The sequence below is a fragment of the Microcaecilia unicolor genome, chromosome 5, assembly GCF_901765095.1.
Source record: "Microcaecilia unicolor chromosome 5, aMicUni1.1, whole genome shotgun sequence".
In the NCBI taxonomy this organism is placed as follows: Eukaryota; Metazoa; Chordata; class Amphibia; order Gymnophiona; family Siphonopidae; genus Microcaecilia; species Microcaecilia unicolor.
Window position 1 is genome coordinate 173254587 of NC_044035.1, and position 18551 is coordinate 173273137.

At 48.7% G+C, this 18551-nt stretch overlaps 1 protein-coding gene across 1 annotated transcript in view; it reads left to right on the top strand.

The window, feature by feature from the left end:
* HYDIN (HYDIN axonemal central pair apparatus protein) overlaps window positions 1-18551 on the top strand; it is a 2443906-nt gene that overhangs the window by 766285 nt on the left and 1659070 nt on the right. The window lies entirely within an intron of this gene.

An 18551-nucleotide genomic window follows, 5' to 3' on the forward strand; every position in this document is an offset into this window, starting at 1 on the left:
TATAAGTGTCTGAACAATGAGGCTCCTGTCAGTTTGGCTACTCTATTATGAATTTACTGTCCAACAAGGTCCCTTCACTCTGATAATAAGTTGTTACTTGATGTACCTACTGTGAAATATATACATTTGGGAGATCATAGATTGAGATTGCAAATTATCACTGTCAACTGCTGAGCAAGATGTAAATACTACTACTACTACTACTACTACTATTTAGCATTTCTATAGCGCTACAAGGCATACGCAGCGCTGCACAAACATAGAAGAAAGACAGTCCCTGCTCAAAGAGCTTACAATCTAATAGACAAAAAATAAATAAAGTAAGCAAATCAAATCAATTAATGTGAACGGGAAGGAAGAGAGGAGGGTAGGTGGAGGCGAGTGGTTACAAGTGGTTACGAGTCAAAAGCAATGTTAAAGAGGTGGGCTTTCAGTCTAGATTTAAAGGTGGCCAAGGATGGGGCAAGATGTAGGGGCTGAGGAAGTTTATTCCAGGCGTAGGGTGCAGCGAGACAGAAGGCGCGAAGTCTGGAGTTGGCAGTAGTGGAGAAGGGAACAGATAAGAAGGATTTATCCATGGAGCGGAGTGCACGGGAAGGGGTGTAGGGAAGGACGAGTGTGGAGAGATACTGGGGAGCAGCAGAGTGAATACATTTATAGGTTAGTAGAAGAAGTTTGAACAAGATGCGAAAACGGATAGGGAGCCAGTGAAGGGTCTTGAGGAGAGGGGTAGTATGAGTAAAGCGACCCTGGCGGAAGATGAGACGGGCAGCAGAGTTTTGAACCGACTGGAGAGGGGAGAGGTGACTAAGTGGGAGGCCAGCAAGAAGCAGATTGCAGTAGTCTAAACGAGAGGTGACAAGGGTGTGGATGAGGGTTTTGGTAGAGTGCTCGGAAAGAAAGGGGCGGATTTTACGAATGTTGTAAAGAAAGAAACGACAGGTCTTGGCGTTCTGCTGGATATGAGCAGAGAAGGAGAGAGAAGAGTCAAAGATGACCCCAAGGTTTCGAGCTGAGGAGACAGGGAGAATGAGAGAGCCATCAACAGAAATAGAAAACGGGGGGAGCGGGGAGGTGGGTTTGGGGGGGAAAATGAGAAGCTCGGTTTTGGTCATATTTAATTTCAGGTGGCGTTGAGACATCCAGGCAGCAATGTCAGACAAGCACGCTGAAACTTTGGTTTGGATGCAAGGTGAGATATCAGGTGTAGAAAGGTAGATTTGGGAGTCATCAGCATAGAGATGGTAGGAAAAGCCATGGGATGAGATTAATGAACCAAGGGAAGAAGTGTAGATAGAAAAGAGGAGGGGACCAAGAACAGAACCCTGAGGTACGCCGACAGGCAGAGGGATAGAAGTAGAAGAGGATCCACCAGAGTGAACACTAAAGGTGCGGAGGGAGAGGTAGGAAGAGAACCAGGAAAGGACAGAGCCCTGGAATCCAAGTGAGGACAGGGTATCGAGAAGTATGCTTTGATCGACAGTGTCAAAAGCAGCGGAAAGATCAAGAAATAGAAACAACAAACATAGTTTGAAATGTTTATATGCAAATGCCAGAAGCCTAAGAAATAAGATGGGTGAGTTAGACTATATTGCACTAAATGAAAAATTTAGATATAATAAGCATCTCTGAGACCGGGTGGAAGGAGGATAACCAGTGGGACACTGTCATACCAGGGTACAAACTATATCGTAGTGATAGGGTGGATCAAATTGGTGGAATGGTAGCATTGTATGTTGAGGAGTGCCTTGAATCAACTAGCTTGAAATTCCTTGTCATCAAGCAGATGAAGCTATTACGTATGGGTTGTGTCCATCAACTAGCAGGGGGAGATAGAGAGCACTCAAATTTCACAGTGCCACATGGTCAGCTAGCTCCACTGCCTCTTCAGTATTCTCTATCTCCCCAAGCAGGGTGGTTGCAGCTTGATCAAGCTTAGGGTTACCATATTTGCCCTAAGAAAAAAGAGGACACATGCCCCGCCCCTGGCATACCTCTTCCCCGCCCATGCCCCACCCCTTGCCCTGCCCCTATGCAAGACTTCAATGGAAGTATCGCGAAGCTGCCGCTTGAACTGTTAGCAGCAATTTTGAAGTGGCACAGGGAGTCATTTTATAATGACCAGACATAATTAATTGCATCTAACTATTCTGCATCGACTACCTGCTCTTAGCTCTCACTGTCTAGGAGAGATAATGGGAAATCCTTTAAAATGGAAGTTACTTGAGTAAAAGTCCAAGAAAGCACAAGGGCAGACGGTCTGCAAACTCCAAGATGGAAAATAAACGAAGCAGACCGTTAAAAGAGTAAACGTGGTTTATTGATAAAAACCAATTACAATATATATACATGTATATATATTTTAATTGGTTTTTATCAATAAACCACGTTTACTCTTTTAACAATCTGCTTAGTTTATTTTCCAATTACTTGAGTAAGCCGTATTTGTTTAACAACTCAAAGTGGGAGAGGGCCACAAATCAAATACTTTTTTTTTCTCATCTAATGTCTCCCCCCCCCCCCCCAACAAAAAAAACCAGCCAATTCCCAGCAAACACACGAACACACTTCATGCATATCTGATCTATCATCTACACTGATTTTTTTCTCTGTTTTTGTTACATTTGTACCCCGCGCTTTCCCACTCATAGCAGGTTCAATGCGGCTTATATATTATATACAGGTACTTATTTGTACCTGGCTGGGGCAATGGAGGGTTAAGTGACTTGCCCAGAGTCACAGGGAGCTGCCTGTGCCTGCATGTTCTCTCCAGACTCCATGGGTATGGCCCACTCCCTATCTCCTCCCTCTCAGGCAGAATTTGAAACCCACCTACTTTTCTGTACTTCAATCCTATTAGCATACATTCACCATCCACCTTTTTGCCAGCTACCTTTTGCCAGCTCTCTCTCCCCCCCCACCCCTGCCTCCCCTTACAAGCGTCTATGTTCCCTTCCCTTCCCCCAGGCCAGGCGGGCCCCAGTTTTCTTCTACTTCTCCCCCCCTTCCTTCCCCCACCTAGACTAGTTTACAAATCTCCAGTATATCCTTTGCTGTCCATATAAAAATGTATTGATTGTTTTTAAAACTGTCGATGTAAGGAAATTTTCATTTTGAACCCCGCTTTGATGCTGTTATTGGGAGACTTTATCAAAATTTAATAAGTATATAATCACAAATGCATGTATTTGTGATGCTTTACTATGAGTTTGCATTAGATCTAGGCACAACAAAAAAAACCCAACCCTAATTCTTGTTTAATGTGGGATAGAACTGCCATAAATATGTAAATAAATAATTAGAAAGAAACTCTGAATGTTGAGCACCTGATTTTTATAACATGATGTCTGTTTAGTGGTCCTTTACCAGGAGAAACAAAAATCTCTACAGTGCATGAATATAACACATGCTAAGGTGTCCCTATAACCAGCCCCTCCAAATAACACACCGTTTATGATTTATAACAGATTCCTACTCTACCTATGAAAAGTTATTCCGTTATTTATACTTCCATCTGTGTACATCCGTATGTTGCACAAGGCAGCAAGCATGGGCCACATGGCAGCCTACCAAGTTACCTACCAGCTCCAGACCAGTACCATCCGAAAGAAAGTGGCTCCGACCCCAGACCCAGACAGGGAGGCCGTCCTTGGAGGAGAGACGAGTCGGAATCAGGATAAAAAAAAATTGACCTCGTCGTCGTCGATATGGCGGCGGCTGTGCAGGCGGCAGGCACTAGAACTGAAGCGCTGCACTGCGCGCCTGCCTGTGTGCTCGTGCAGGAGGACGGAGGGCGGATCATTGTAATCAGCTGACTGGGGCAGGCTGGGCTGGCTAGCGCACACGCACGGACGCTGCACGTCAGCGTCGGACGACGGGAGGAGTCGAGTCAGGAGGAGGAGAAACCCGGACAAAGCCAACAAATGAGGAAATCTGCCCGGACTCCCCACGGCGCCCTCAAAAAGAGGATGTGTCCGGGGAAATCCGGACGAATGGTAACCCCTAATCAAGCTCCTTAAAAAATCTGCCTGGGGGTGGCTCCTGGCTTGCCAGTTGTTAGCCGGGGTGTTAGAGGCTATAGCAGCTTCACTTTAAAGGCACATAGGTTAGCCCTTTCCCTGCCTTACCCATCCCCCCAGTGGATGTGAGCACATTAGTTTCACTTTTCCCTGCTCTTTCCCACTCAATACTTGGTGGATGCAGGCTACATTGGTTCGCCTTTCCCTGCCTTTCCCACTGTTCTGTACCTCCAGAGTTGATTTGATTGCCTCTTTTGCTGTTTTCTCTACTTTCCTCACAGCGTTAAAAAAAAAAAAAAAAGCAAGAGGTTTTCTTCAGTTTCTAAAGCGTGACTGGAGCTTGTATACTCGGTCCAGTGAGGTAAGAGTGTTTTCTGACTCCTCCGGGGTGGGCCCGCGATGGGTACGTTTTTGGCGCGAAGCCACAAATTTGAATTTTCCGCCGTTTTTTCGGTGATGGCTGCAGAGAGTGTTAAGCGCTGTTCCAAGTGTGGCAAGCGCAGATCAGCAGTGGGGCTCTGTAAAACGTGCCGTTCAGGCGTAAGAGCCGGCTCGAACATGGCGAGCGATGATTCTTCCCGCTCGGTGGAGCTGGCAGCGGGCGCCATTTTGAAAGCACCACATGGCGCGACCCCCGCTGAGGTGGAGGGTCTGGAGACTGGAGGGGGCCCTCAAATTGAGGCTGGCCAAAGAGCTACTAGCCCCGGACTGGAACCGGGTGCCCGGGGCGTTTTTCTCCCCTGACTTTGTATTATTGCTTCATAATGCATATATGCTTAAAAGAGCTCAGCCACAGGGGTTTTCTACGGCCCCCCTTACTGCCCCTCCAGTGGATGCAGGCCTGGAATTGCCCTCTGAGGCGTTTTTTCCCTGATAGCTGGCCGCAAGAGAAGCGCAGAAGGGTAAATTCCCCTTCAGAGAGTGGCGCACCCCCTCCCCCCCCCCCCCCCCCCCCCCGTGGTCGGGATGTGGTGACTCTGAGGGGTCTGGCAGGCCCTCGTGGCCAGAGGAACCAGAGGAAGGTGCAGAAGGGCCACTGGATCCAGATGATCCGTCCGTGGTGAGGATTTTCCACCGCGAGGACCTGCCAGCTCTTATTTCAGATTGTCTTACAGTTCCTCTCTATTGAAGATCCTGGGAGTGGCGTAGGCCTCCTCTGGAAATCCGAGGATGGCAAGTACCAAAAAGCCTGCTCGAGCCTTTCCTTTGCATGACTCCATCCAAGAGCTTATTTCAGCTCAATGGGCTGACCCCGAAGGACCTTTGAAAGTTTCCAGGGCTATGGGGCAATTATACCCTCTGAGTGAGGAGCATTTGGCTCACTTTGCAATGCCTAAGGTGGATGCCCTAGTCACAGCTGTGACAAAGAGAACTACCCTCCCGGTTGAAGGAGGTGTTGCCCTGAAGGACATGCAAGACCGTAGACTGGAATAAGCACTTAAACGGTCCTTTGAAATTGCTGGTCTTACTTTTCGGGCATCTGCATGCAGTTGTTATGCTGCTGGAGCCTGCCTGGCATGGTTGCAACAGGCAGTGGAACAGCCCGGTGATGGAGCGGGGCCCTTGTCTGAAGTGGCTTTGCGAATGGAGTCGGCCTTGTCCTTTTTGGCTGACGCCCTTTCTGATATTGTCAGAGCTTCGGTTAAACAGATGGCTGTAGCAGTGGCGGCTCGCCGTCTTCTGTGGCTACGGCATTGGGCGGCGGACATGGCCTCTAAGCAAAGGTTGGTGAAGTTGCCCTTTCAAGGCCTTCTCCTGTTGAGTGAGGAGTTGGAGAAAATTGTGAAAGGCCTGGGAGATGCTAAACCCCAGCACTTACCCGAGGATAGGCCGCGGCCTCCCTCCAAGGGTCAGGCGGTTCACTCCTCTTATAGACCTCGCTTCCGTGAAGCTAGAAGGTACCGCCCGGGGCATTCTGCTGGGTCCACTTCTCGTGGACGGTTTTCAGCAGAGGAACTCCTTTCACTCGGACAAATGTTCCGCAGCAGCAGGCTGAAGACCTGGAGTTCAAGGGCGACCCTCTCAATGAGGGTGCGCCGGCCCCCTCCTCGATTCCTGTTATAGGAGGACGTCTTTCCCTCTTTCTCGAGGAGTGGGCCAAGATTACCTCAGATCAGTGGGTCTTGGACCTGATCAGAGAAGGATACCGAATAGAATTTGATGCCCCCATAAGAGACGAGTTTGTGGAGTCCTGATGCGGTTTTGCCGCCAAACGGGCGGCGGTAGAGGAGACCTTACAAGGCTTGATTCACATTGGGGCGGTTTCCCCCGGTGCCTCCCGCCGATTTCGGCTGCGGCCGCTACTCCATTTACTTTGTGGTGCCGCGAAAAGGTGGGTCTTTTCGCCCTATTCTGGACTTAAAAGAATTAAACAAGTCCCTAAGAGTGCGGCATTTTCACATGGAAACCCTGCGCTCCGTCAGTGCGGCGGTACAGCCAGGAGAGTTTCTCACGTCTCTGGACCTGAAAGAAGCTTTCTTGCACATTCCAATTTGGCCCCCGCACCAGAAGTTTCTACGGTTTGCGGTGATGGGAAAACATTTCCAGTTCCGGGCCTTGCCTTTTGGCCTCGCCACAGCTCCCCGAACCTTTTCCAAGGTAATGGTGGTAGTAGCTGCTTTTCTCAGGTGAGAAGGTATCCGGGTTCACCTGTACCTAGACGACTGGCTCATCAGAGCGGACTCCGCAACAGAGAGCTATCAAGCTACAGCCAGAGTGGTCTCAGTACTGCAATCTCTGGGCTGGGTCGTCAATGTAGCCAAAAGTCACCTGACCCCCTCGCAATGTCTAGAATATTTGGGGGCACGGTTCAACACAGACTCAGGATATGTATTCCTACCCGAGCAAAGGCGGTGCAAGCTTCAGAATCAGGTCCGTCTGCTCCTGAGGATGCCCCACCCGTGAGCTTGGGACATTGTCTAGCTGTTGGGATCGATGACGGCCACCTTGGATTTGGTGCCCTGGGCGAGAGCGCACCTGAGACCTCTGCAGTATTCCCTGCTTCAACGATGGTCTCCAGTATCTCAGGATTATCAATGCAGACTCTCTTGGCTCCCTGCGGCCCGACTCTACATGGAGTGGTGGCTCTCAGACAGCATGCTGCGGCGAGGAATGCTGCTGGCGCTCCCCGATTGGTGCCTAGTGGTGACAGATGCCAGCCTGAAGGGCTAGGGCGCACATTGCAAGGGGAAGCATGCCCAGGGTCTTTGGACACCCGACGAGTCAGAGTGGTCCATCAATTGCCTAGAGTTGAAAGCGGTGTTTCAGGCGCTTCTGGCCTTTCAAGTGACCCTGGAAGGATTGGCTGTCAGAGTGATGTCGGACAACACGACAACAGTGGCCTACATAAACCAACAAGGCGGCACTCAGTGCAGAGCGCAGGCCGCGCAGGCCGAACAGATTTGCCACTGGGCCGAGCTGCATCTACAGTTTCTGTCGGCAGCTCACATTGCAGGTCAGAGCAACGTGCAAGCCAATTATCTAAGCAGGCATCAAATCGATCCAGCGGAATGGGAACTGGCAGACGAAGTATTCCTGCAGATATGTGCCAAATGGGGCAAGCCCGTAATGGATCTTATGGCGACAAGCTCAAATGCCAAAGTCCCGTGCTTTTCAGCAGACGGAGAGATCCTCGCTCAGCCGGGTTGGATGCCTTGGCTCAACCCTGGCTTCTGGTATGTGTTCCTTCCGTAGCCCTTGATAGGGCGTGTGCTCCTGCGGATTCGGCTTCACCCAGGAGAAGTGGTTCTCATCGCCCCGGATTGGCCCAGGGGGCCTTGGTATGCGGACCTCTGACAGATGCTAGTGGAGGTTCCCCTTCCTTTACCTCTGGTACCGAACCTGTTGTCGCAAGGATCGGTGGCCATGGAGGACGCCTGCTGTTTTGGTCTTACGGCATGGCTATTGAGAGGGCGCAATTGAGAGGCAAAGGCTATTCCAATAATGTTATTTCCACTCTCCTGCAGGCCCGCAAGCGGTCCACTTCTGTGGCTTATGCCAGGATCTGGCGCCAGTTTGAGGCTTGGTGTGTTTCAAAAGCGATCACACCCATGCGGGCTCCTGTCTCGCCGATTCTGGACTTTTTGCAGGATTGTGTACAAAAAGGCTTGGCCTATAATTCCCTGCGGGTGCAAGTGACAGCATTGGCCTCCCTTCATGGTAATGTTGCAGGCGTGTCTTTAGCTGCTCATCCAGATGTGACACGGTTTCTTAGAGGGGTGCTTCGGCTCCGTCCTTCCGTGCGGACACCTTGTCCAGCTTGGAACCTGGAGCTAGTTTTGAAGGCTCTGCAGGGTTCTCCTTTTGAGCCGCTACGGCGAGCTTCAGAGAAAGATTTGACACTAAAGGCCGTTTTTCTGGTGGCCATTACTTCGGCGAGACGGGTGTCAGAACTCCAGGCGCTGTCCTGTCGAGACCCATTTCTGCAATTTTCAGAGTCCGGGGTCACGGTTCGTACCGTGCCTTCCTTCATGCCTAAGGTGGTTTCAGCGTTTCACCTAAACCAGCCTATTTTTCTACCTTCTTTTGTTAAGGAGGAGTTTCCAGAATCCTTTGGGCAGTTGCACCTGTTGGATGTGCGTAGGACTCTGTTGCAGTATCTGCGAGTTACTAATTCTTTCAGGACCTCTTATCATTTGTTTGTTTTACTATCAGGTTCTCGCAGAGGGTCTCCAGCGTCTAAAGCCACTATTGCCCGCTGGCTCAAAGAAGCTATCTTTTCAGCTTATCTGCTTGCCGGCCGGCCTCCGCCTGTAGCCTTTAAGGCACATTCTACAAGAGCGATTTCTTCCTCTTGGGCTGAAACTGGAGCACTCTCTCTTCATGAGATTTGCAGTGCAGCAACATGGGCTTCGAAGCTCTCATTTGCCCGACATTACAGGCTGGATGTGGCTGCTAGGAGGGATGCGCGTTTTGGAGCACAAGTGCTAGCACGTGGTGTGACTTGTTCCCACCCTATATAGGGATTGCTTTGATACATCCCATACGTAATGGCTTCATCTGCTTGATGACAAGGAAGGGAAAATTAGGTTCTTACCTTGGTAATTTTCTTTACTTTAGTCATAGCAGATGAAGCCATGAGCCCTCCCTGTATGATTGTATGATATGAATCTGTTTCAGGTTCTGTTCTTGTTTCCTGAAGTTCTAATCCTTCCTTGGGAGAAAGTTGGAAAACAGTCTTCAGGATTCTTGTTCACTTATAGGAGGATGAGTTCATTCCCTCCAGTTCATGTGTAGGAGGTTGAGTTCATTCCCTCCAGGAGAATGTGTGTATTCCCTCCATAAATACAAAGAGAAGGACTAGTTTATTTCCTCCAGGAGGATGTGTTCATTCCCTCCTTTTGAGTTCATGCCCTTGTTATGGGGCCATCGTTCGCTGTGAGGAAAGTTCATGTTATTCCCATTGCGGTTTGTTATACTGCTTTGGAAGCTTCAAATACTGAAGAGGCAGTGGAGCTGGCTGACCATGTGGCACTGTGAAATTTGAGTGCTGTCTATCTCCCCCTGCTGTTTGATGGACACAACCCATATGTAATGACTTCATCTGCTATGACTAAAGGAAAGAAAATTACCAAGGTAAGAACCTAATTTTCCCATTCTACAGGATACAAAACACATCTTGGAATCCCTATGGATTGAAATTCCATGTGTAAAGGAGAAAAGCATAGTGATAGGAGTGCACCTGTCCAAGATGAACAGACTGATATAGAAATGTTATCAGAAATTAGAGAGGCTAACAAACTGGGGAACACAGTAATAATGGGTGATTTCAATTACCCTGATATTGACTGGGTGAATGTAACATCAGGGCATGCTAGGGAGGTAAAATTCCTTGACAAAATCAAGGACTGCTTCCATAACATCCCACAAATCAATCCAGAGAGTTGTGGCTTATGTCCCTCTACCAGCAGGTGGAGATAGAGAGAACTTCAGAGGTTTGCTATATGTGGTCATGTGCAGCCATTTCAACCTCAGTATTCTCTCTATTTAGCAGGTTGAGGGTCATAGCCATGCAACTCTGGATTGATCTGGCTCCTGGTACTCACTGAGGATCCAGTTGAGCCTGGAGTGGGGTTGAGGTCCCTGAGTGGGCATTCGGTATGCACACCTGGTGATGCCTGGTCCCTCTTTCCCCCCAACGCCCCGTACCTACCGGACTGTGGGTCCTGGTGTTTGGAATTGGTTAGCTCTATCTCTCCTGCCTACTACTACTACTACTACTACTATTTAACATTTCTATAGCGCTACAAGGCGTACGCAGCGCTGCACAGACATACTACCACTGAGAGCAGTGCCTGAGTAAGTCTTGATTATTACTTAGGTTTTTGGAGGATCCCTGTCTAGAACTTCCGTTTGGTGCGGGGGGGGGGGGGGGGGCGGCAATTTTTTAATACCATGCAGCTGTTTGATGTCGGCTCCTTCAGAAGCCGCGAAGTGCTGCTTCCAGTGTGGGAGCTGGCGAGCAGCGTCTGGATAGTGTGAGGCCTGCCTGTGACAGTCTGCAGCTGAGAAACAGCGCGATTCGAGTTCCCCGATGCAGGGCAATGGCGGGACAGCTTCGGGTAATGTTTTGGCAGGAAGCTCGGGTTCTGCTTTGCCACACGTGCCTTCAGTTGCCATTTTTTCTGTGCACCCACGTCCAGAACACGTGGCACCGGGACAGCCACCCTCGGTTCTCCATTCAGAGTGGGAAGAATTCTCCGGCGATGCATCCAATAACTTCATCTCTTTATCCAGCTCAAAGTCCTTGTTGTTTGACATTGAGCTGGAGAAAGAGCTGAAGTTATTGGCTGTGAAGAGTCCTGTTGGACTGGTTACTAGATTTTAGACTGTTGGAAGTTCAGTCTTGTCCCGTGGAGGATCTAATTCTCTACAGCTGGGCAGCATTGGCTATTGAATGCCGCTGAGATATCAAGGGTTTGAACACTATAATGTTTTTCCACGGGATGATTTGACTGTTTGAAGCCTTTTTGGCTTTCTGGTTATTGGCTTTTTAGCTTTTATGGGTAATGAATGTATGAATGAAGGATGAATGGTTATTTTTATATGAGATTTTGATATGTGTAGTTATAGAACAAAAAGTTAAGTAATTAATAAATGTGTTTACATTTGTTTAATATTAATAAAGATGTTATGTTAATTATATATAAAAATATTTACATTTTCCTAATTTGTAGTTGATTAATTTGGGGTGAATTTAGATTGTGAGATTCCTATTTATTCTAATTGTGGTAACATTTAGCAATGAAAGCTGATGTGCAGTATTCCAGAAAAATTGTGGCTGATCCAGCATTGGAGCATACAAGTTAACTAAAGCATATGTGAGAGAAATTATTTGAACAACAATAATCCATCTTCCTTCATTATTTGAATGATGAGCTAATATATTATAATTAAGATATTTTGACAATAAGATAGCTACACCATTTTTTCTTTGCAGACCAAGGGAATAAAAATAATTTTTATCCAATTAGATTTTAATGTAGCTGATTTTAAAGCTGAAATATGTGTTTCCTGAAGAAAAGCAATAGAAGCAGAGATATTTTGCAGATATAATACAAGTTCTTTCCTCTTGATAGGATGTGTAATTCCTTTAGCATTCAGTGAAACTAGTTTCAAACTACTCGTTTATACAAAAAGGAGAATGTAATCAACAAGAATACCAGAGACATAAGAGAATATAATGAGAGAGCAGAACTAGATATTATTTGTGCACAATTAAGGAGCATGAACAAAAAAAGGAAAAATAAAACATAACATTAACCTCCAAACTATTCACAGAAAATCTCCCATAGGAGTACTGATAAGTGCATTCCTTGTCATCAACAGCAGATGAATCCATTAACTGATGGGTTGTATCTACCTACCAGCAGGTGGAGATAGAGAACACTGAAAGCACATGGTGTTCCTGGACGCTCAGCCCCCTCTGCCTTCAGTATATCTCTATCTCCCAGCAGGTGTGGACGTCGCTTTCTCAGCTCCTGGATTTCTGCCTGGGGAGGCTCCTGTGCTTTGCCAGTAGAGCAGGGGGGGGGGGGGGGGTGTTGTGGCTTGTGGTGCCCACTTTAAAGGCATACTTGGTTTTCCCTTTCCCTGCCTTACCCCATTCCCCCTCCTCCTGGAGTTCCTCTGTGGCTGCCTGCATCTAACTTTCCTCACAGTAAAAAAAAAAAAAAAAAGAGAGAGAGGTTTTCTCCAGAGCTCCTGGTTCGGTGCAGCTTGACCGAAGCTCATTTGACTCGGTCTCCTGAGGTGAGAGTGGTGCCCAGCTCCTCAGGGGAGGTTCCCACTGACAGCGCTCTGTGCGGGGTACGTTTTGGCGCAAAGGCGTCATTTTGTTTTCTGTATTTGATGGCTGCTGAAGGGGTTAAGCGCTGCTCTCACTGTGAGAAGTGCAGATCAGCAGGGCTTTGCAGCACATGCTGCCTTGATGCTAATGCTGGCACGAGCATGGCAGGCGGTGATTCTTCCCGCCTGACGGAGTTGGCAGTGGGCGCCATCTTGGAGATGCCGCGTGACTCGACCCTCACGGTTGCGGAGGGGTCTGAGTGCAGGGGGACACCTCGTTTCGAGGTTTCTAGGGGAGCTATTGCCTCCGCTTCCCCCAATGTGGGGGCGGATGCACAGGGTGAGTTTTTCTCCCCTGAATTTGTGCTGCCGATGCATAAGGCTTTTATGTTAAAAAGAGCAATGCCTGAGGCTCCTGACAATTCCTTTCGGATTGGGATGCCTCCAGTTCTTGATAGCCCACAGTCTGCTGGAGACTTTATTTCTTCCCCCAAGCTTTTTGCTGACGCTAAGCGTAGACGAGTGAATACCCCATCTGAGGGGGACTTTTCACCCTGTTCTCCCCTGTGGTCTAGTTTTGGGGAGTCAGGGGTCTGGCAGGCCCTCACGGGCTGAGGATCCAGACGAGGGTGGCTGTTTCCCACAGGAGTTGGATGACCCTAAAGCGGTTCGGATTTTCCACCGCGACGAGCTGCCAGCTCTCATTTCTGATGCCTTACAGGCCCTTTGTAATGAAGATCCTGACGAGGGCGCTGACTCTTCTATTAATCCTCGGATGGCTAGTACTAAGAAGCCTTCTCGGGCTTTTCCCATGCATGCTTTCCAAGAGCTTATTTCAGCTCAATGGTCTGACCCTGATGGTCCCTTAAAGGTGGCCAGGGCTATGTGTCACCTTTATCCTGTGAGTGAAAGTCGGTTGGCCCTCTTTGGGATGCCTAAAGTGGATGCGTTAGTTATGGCTGTGACTAAAAAGACTACTCTCCCGGTGGAGGGAGGGGTCGCCTTGAAAGATATGCAGGATCGGTGGCTGGAATCCACGCTGATGCGATTCTTTGAAATCTCGGGCCTGTCCTTACGGGCGGCTGTTTGCAGTTCCTGTGCAGCCCCTGCCTACCTTTCCTGGTTGCAGCAGGCGGTTGAGCAGCCAGCCGATGGAGCGGGTTCCCTCGCTGAGGTCGGCCCGCGTATGGAGTCTGTTCTGTCTTTTCTGGCTGATGCCCTTTATGATCTGGTCAGAGCTTCGGCTCAGCAGATGTCGGTGGCGGTTGCTGCCCATTGCCTTCTTTGGCTGCGGCATTGGGCGGCTGACATGGCCTCTAAACAAAGGCTGGTGAGGTTACCCTTTCAGGGCCTTCTTTTATTTGGGGAGGATTTGGAGAAGATTGTTAAGGACCTAGGGGACTCTAGTCCCAACGGTTGCCTGAGGATAGGCACCTTCTTCCAAAAGTCCTTCTTTTCCCTCCTCTTCTAGGCCACGTTTTCGCGAAGCTCACAGGTATCACCCGGGGCGCTCTGCAGGGTTTGGTCAATGTATCCATTTCCAGCAGAGGAACTCCTTTCATTCGGACAAACATGCTGCGGCGTCTGGGCAATGTCCAGGAGTTCATGGGTGTCTTCCACAATGATGGGGTGCCGGTCCACTCATCGGTTCCCGCAGTAGGGGGTCGTCTCTTCCTCTTTCTCGAGGAGTGGACCAAGATTACTTCGGATCAGTGGGCTCTGGACCTGATCAGAGAAGGTTACCGACTAGAATTCGCTGCCTCGGTGGGAGACGCGTTTTTGGAGTCCCGATGCGGCACTGCCGTCAAGCAGGCGGCGGTAAACGAGACCTTGTAGGTGCTGCTGAAGCTCGGAGCGGTGGTTCCGTTTCCTCCCGCCGAACACGGCTGCGGTCACTACTCCATCTATTTTGTGGTGCCTCGAAAAGGTGGGTCGTTCAGACCTATCCTCGACTTGCGCAGAGTCAACGAGGCCTTAGGAGTGCGACACTTCTGTATGGAAACCCTGCGCTCCGTCATTGTGGCGGTACAGCCAGGAGAGTTTCTCACGTCTCTGGACCTCAAGGAAGCGTATTTGCATCAGCAGTTTCTCCAGTTTGCGTTATTGAGCCAACATTTCCAGTTTCGCGCCTTGCCTTTCGGCCTGGCAACTGCCCCTCGGACTTTTTCCAAGGTGATGATAGTGGTGGCTGCCTTTCTCAGGTGAGAGGGTATCAGAGTTCACCTTTATCTCGACTGGCTCATCAGAGCGGATTCGGCAGACGAAAGCCGACTTTCCACAGCCAGAGTTGTTACAGTTCTTCAGACTCTGGGCTGGGTAGTCAATATGCCCAAAAGTCACCTGACCCCTCTCAGTCTCTCGAGTATTTGGGGGTCCGGTTCGACATGGCTTCGGGGTTCGTTTTTTCTTCTCGACAACAGGCGTCTCAAGCTTCAGAATCAGGTCCACCTGCTCCTGCGGATGCCTCGCCCTCGAGCTTGGGACTTTGTTCAGCTCCTGAGATCGATGACGGCCACCACAGAGGTGGTTCCCTGGGTGAGAGCTCACATGAGACCGCTGCAGCTTGCTCTGCTTCAGCAATGGTCTCCAATTTCCCAGGAATACCAACGCAGACTAATGTGGCTTCCTGTGGCCCAGCGCAGTATGGATTGGTGGCTTTCCGACAGCATGCTGCGGCAGGGGGTGCCGCTGGCTCTTCCTTTTTGGTGTCTGGTGATAACAGATGCCAGCCTTTCGGGCTAGGGAGCTCATTGCCGGGGACGCTATGCTCAGGGTCTGTGGTCCACCGCGGAAGCGGGATGGTTCATCAATCGCTTGGAACTGAGAGTGATATTCCAGGCTCTTCTGGCCTTTCACAGGACGCTGAAGGGTCTTCCTGTCCGAGTTCTGTTGGACAACACGACAGCAGTGGCCTACATCAATCGTCAGGGTGACACTGTGTGCAGGGCTCTGGCTGCGGAGGTGTCTCAGATCTGCGACTGGGCTGAGCGCCACCTAGAGCTACTGTCCGCGGCTCAAATAGCCGGTCAGAGCAACGTACTAGCCGATTTCCTCAGCAGACATCAAATCGACCCGGCGGAATGGGAACTGGCAGAAGAAGTTTCTTCAAATTTGTGCCAAATGGGGGACTTCAGGCTCGGACCTCACGGTGTTAAGCGTAAACGCCAAAGTTCCTCGTTTTTCAGCAGAAGGAGAGATCCTCGCTCGGCGGGGTTGGATGCCCTGGCTCAACCTTGGCCCTCGGGTCTCCTGTATGTGTTCCCTCCTTGGCCCTTGATAGGGCGAGTACTACTTTGAATACGCCTGCACTGAGGATTGGTGATTCTCATTGCCCCGGATTGGCCAAGGCTCTGTGGTACGCGGATCTCCGGCAGATGCTGGTAGATGCACCTCTTCCTTTGCTTCGGGTTCCGAACTTGTTAGTTCAGGGTCCAGTGACTATGGAAGATCCTTGCCACTTTGGTCTTATGGCCTGGCTCTTGAGGGGGCGCAATTGAGGGACGAGGGCTATTCTAATAAGGTTATTGCCACACTCTTGCAGGCTCGCACGCAGTCTACCTCTGCGACTTATGCTCGGATCTGACACACTTTGAGGCGTGGTGTACTCCAAAGTCTATCTCGACGACTCTGGCGTCAGTCTTGCTTTTGCTGGATTTTTTGCAGGACGGGCTACAAAAGGGCCTGGTCTACAATTCCTTTTGAGGTCAAGTGGCAGCGTTGGCCTGCTTCCGGGGGAAAGTCTCCGGCTTGTCCCTTGCTGCTCACCCAAATATTGTCCAATTTCTCAGAGGGGCACTTCGGCTCCGTCCTCCTTTGCGGTCGCTCTGTCCGGCTTGGTACCTGGGGCTCATGTTGAAGGCGCTCCAGCGATCTCCGTTTGAGCCTCTTAAACGGGCTTCTGAGAAGGATGTGACTCTCAAGACAGTTTTTTTTAGTGGCAGTGACGTCGGCAAGAAGAGTGTCTGAGCGTATGGCACTTTCCTGTCGGGATCCTTTTCTACAGTTCTCGGAATCCGGGGTAACTGTTCATACGGTGCCTTCCTTTCTGCCTAAGGTGGTTTCATCTTTTCTCCTGAACCAGCCCATTTTTCTTCCTTCCTTTTGTAAGGAGGAGTTTCCGGACTCCTTTGGACAATTGCGCCTTTTGGATGTCCGCAGGGCTCTGTGGCAGTATCTACAGATGTCACTATAGCCCACTGGCTTAAGGAACTCATTTTTTTCTGCTTATCTGCTTTCAGGGCAGTCGCCGCCTGAATCGTTTATGTGCACTCTACGAGGGCAATGTCCTCTTCGTGGGCTGAAACTGGGGTCTTTTCTCTTCAAGAGATCTGTTGTGCGGCTACCTGGGCTTCTCAGCTCTCTTTTGTGCGGCATTACAGGCTGGATGTGGCAGTGCGGCAGGATGCGCATTTTGAAGTGCAAGTGCTTGCTTGAGGAGTTGTCTGTTCCCACGCTACTTAGGGAGTGCTTTGGTACATCCCATCAGTTAATGGATTCATCTGCTGTTGATAACAAGGAAGGGAAAATTAGGTTCTTACCTTGATAATTTTCTTTCCTTTAGTCACAGCAGATGAATCCATGATCCCTCCCAGTCTGACTTTAGTTTTTGTACAGATGTTGCATTCAGACATTGTGCTTCATCAGGAGTACTTGAAGACAAGCTATCAGAGTTACTACATGCTGTTTGTATTGCAGGAGGTTCATAATGTCCCTCCTTTGTTTGGTTATTGCTCCGGCTCAGGGGTGTTTGTTCTCTGTGAGGAAAGTTTATATTATTTTGCCTTTCTTATTCACTCTGCTTTGGAAATTTCATATACTGAAGGCAGAGGGGGCTGGGCGTCCAGAAGCACCATGTGCTTTCAGTGTTCTCTATCTCTACCTGCTGGTAGGTGGATACAACCCATCAGTTAATGGATTCATCTGCTGTGACTAAAGGAAAGAAAATTATCAAGGTAAGAATCTAATTTTCCCTTTGGGTTCAGACTCAGTGAAACTCAAAACCGGAAGTTTTTGAAAAGTAGATTGCCTACTGCTATTCTGGAAGTCAGTCACTGTTTATTTAAATCATTTATTTATAATTTTTTCATTTTACAAGGGCCACTTGCAAACAGTAATACAGAGATGATTGCACATTAATACAATATAAGAAGAAAACAATCCCAACTAGATATATGGGTTATATACAATCTTTCTCTTTCTTAGACCACAAAGTGAAGAAAAATAGGGAGAGTGAAATAAGACAAGGAGATCAATTAAACAGTAAACAGAAAAAAAGAAAACATGGTATTAGCCTGATTATCCCCAGATATTACTCATCTAATACATTATTCCACATTGATCATCTGGTTGGCTTCCTCAAGACCAAATACGGCGTATAGTCAATTCATTTCATTGAGAGCATACTTATTGTCCAGGTTTTAGTTAGAAATAATACATCTGATTACATTCTCCCTCTTTTAAAAACCAGAAATTATTTAACGATACATATACTCAAGTCTCTAATTCAAATCCCACTGATTAAAGCAATCCCAGTTTTCACAGGCTTCACTCCTTTCAAAGTAATAAGGAAATATTTCTGAGCAAAACTTTAGGTGTCATACCTGGAACTCTGGGAAAAACAATAATCTCAACATTAATCATCCACAAAAACATCCACCTTATTATTCAAAGTTTCTGGTCCATTATCATTTTCAAGATCATAACCATTTCTTGCTTGTACAGAACTTCATCTGTCATATCAATTTTTTCACTCTGAGGGTTCAGTCAAATTGTCCATGCAACTCTCCAATAAGATCATATCTGAAAGAAAGTTATTTACTACTGCCGTTAGGTCCCGAAGCGCCTTCCAGATGGTATTCAATGTAACCTTCACGGAAGCCAAAAACTCCCAGATGATTTCTCTTAAGGTGTTTAGGAGTGGTTCCGCCGATTCGGGTTCTACTGTAAACATCCTCTGTTTCAGCATATGCCTCTAACTCACTCCTCCACTCCTTTGGACATGGTGTTTGAATAATTCAGGAGCGATGGAGTTGTTTTTCCAGGTCCAAGAGCGTCGACGCTCCTTCGCCAGCACTAATCAAAGGACTCGCCAACCCTTTCATCTGTGAGTAGTTCGATGTGCAGCGGTCCCGCACTTGCTGCTCAGGGGACGAAACACTGGCCATCAGCAGCTGACCGCCGGTTGTTCCCTTCCTCTCAGCTAAGAAAAATGCAATTGCAGAGAGGAAATTTACATAAAGAAGACAG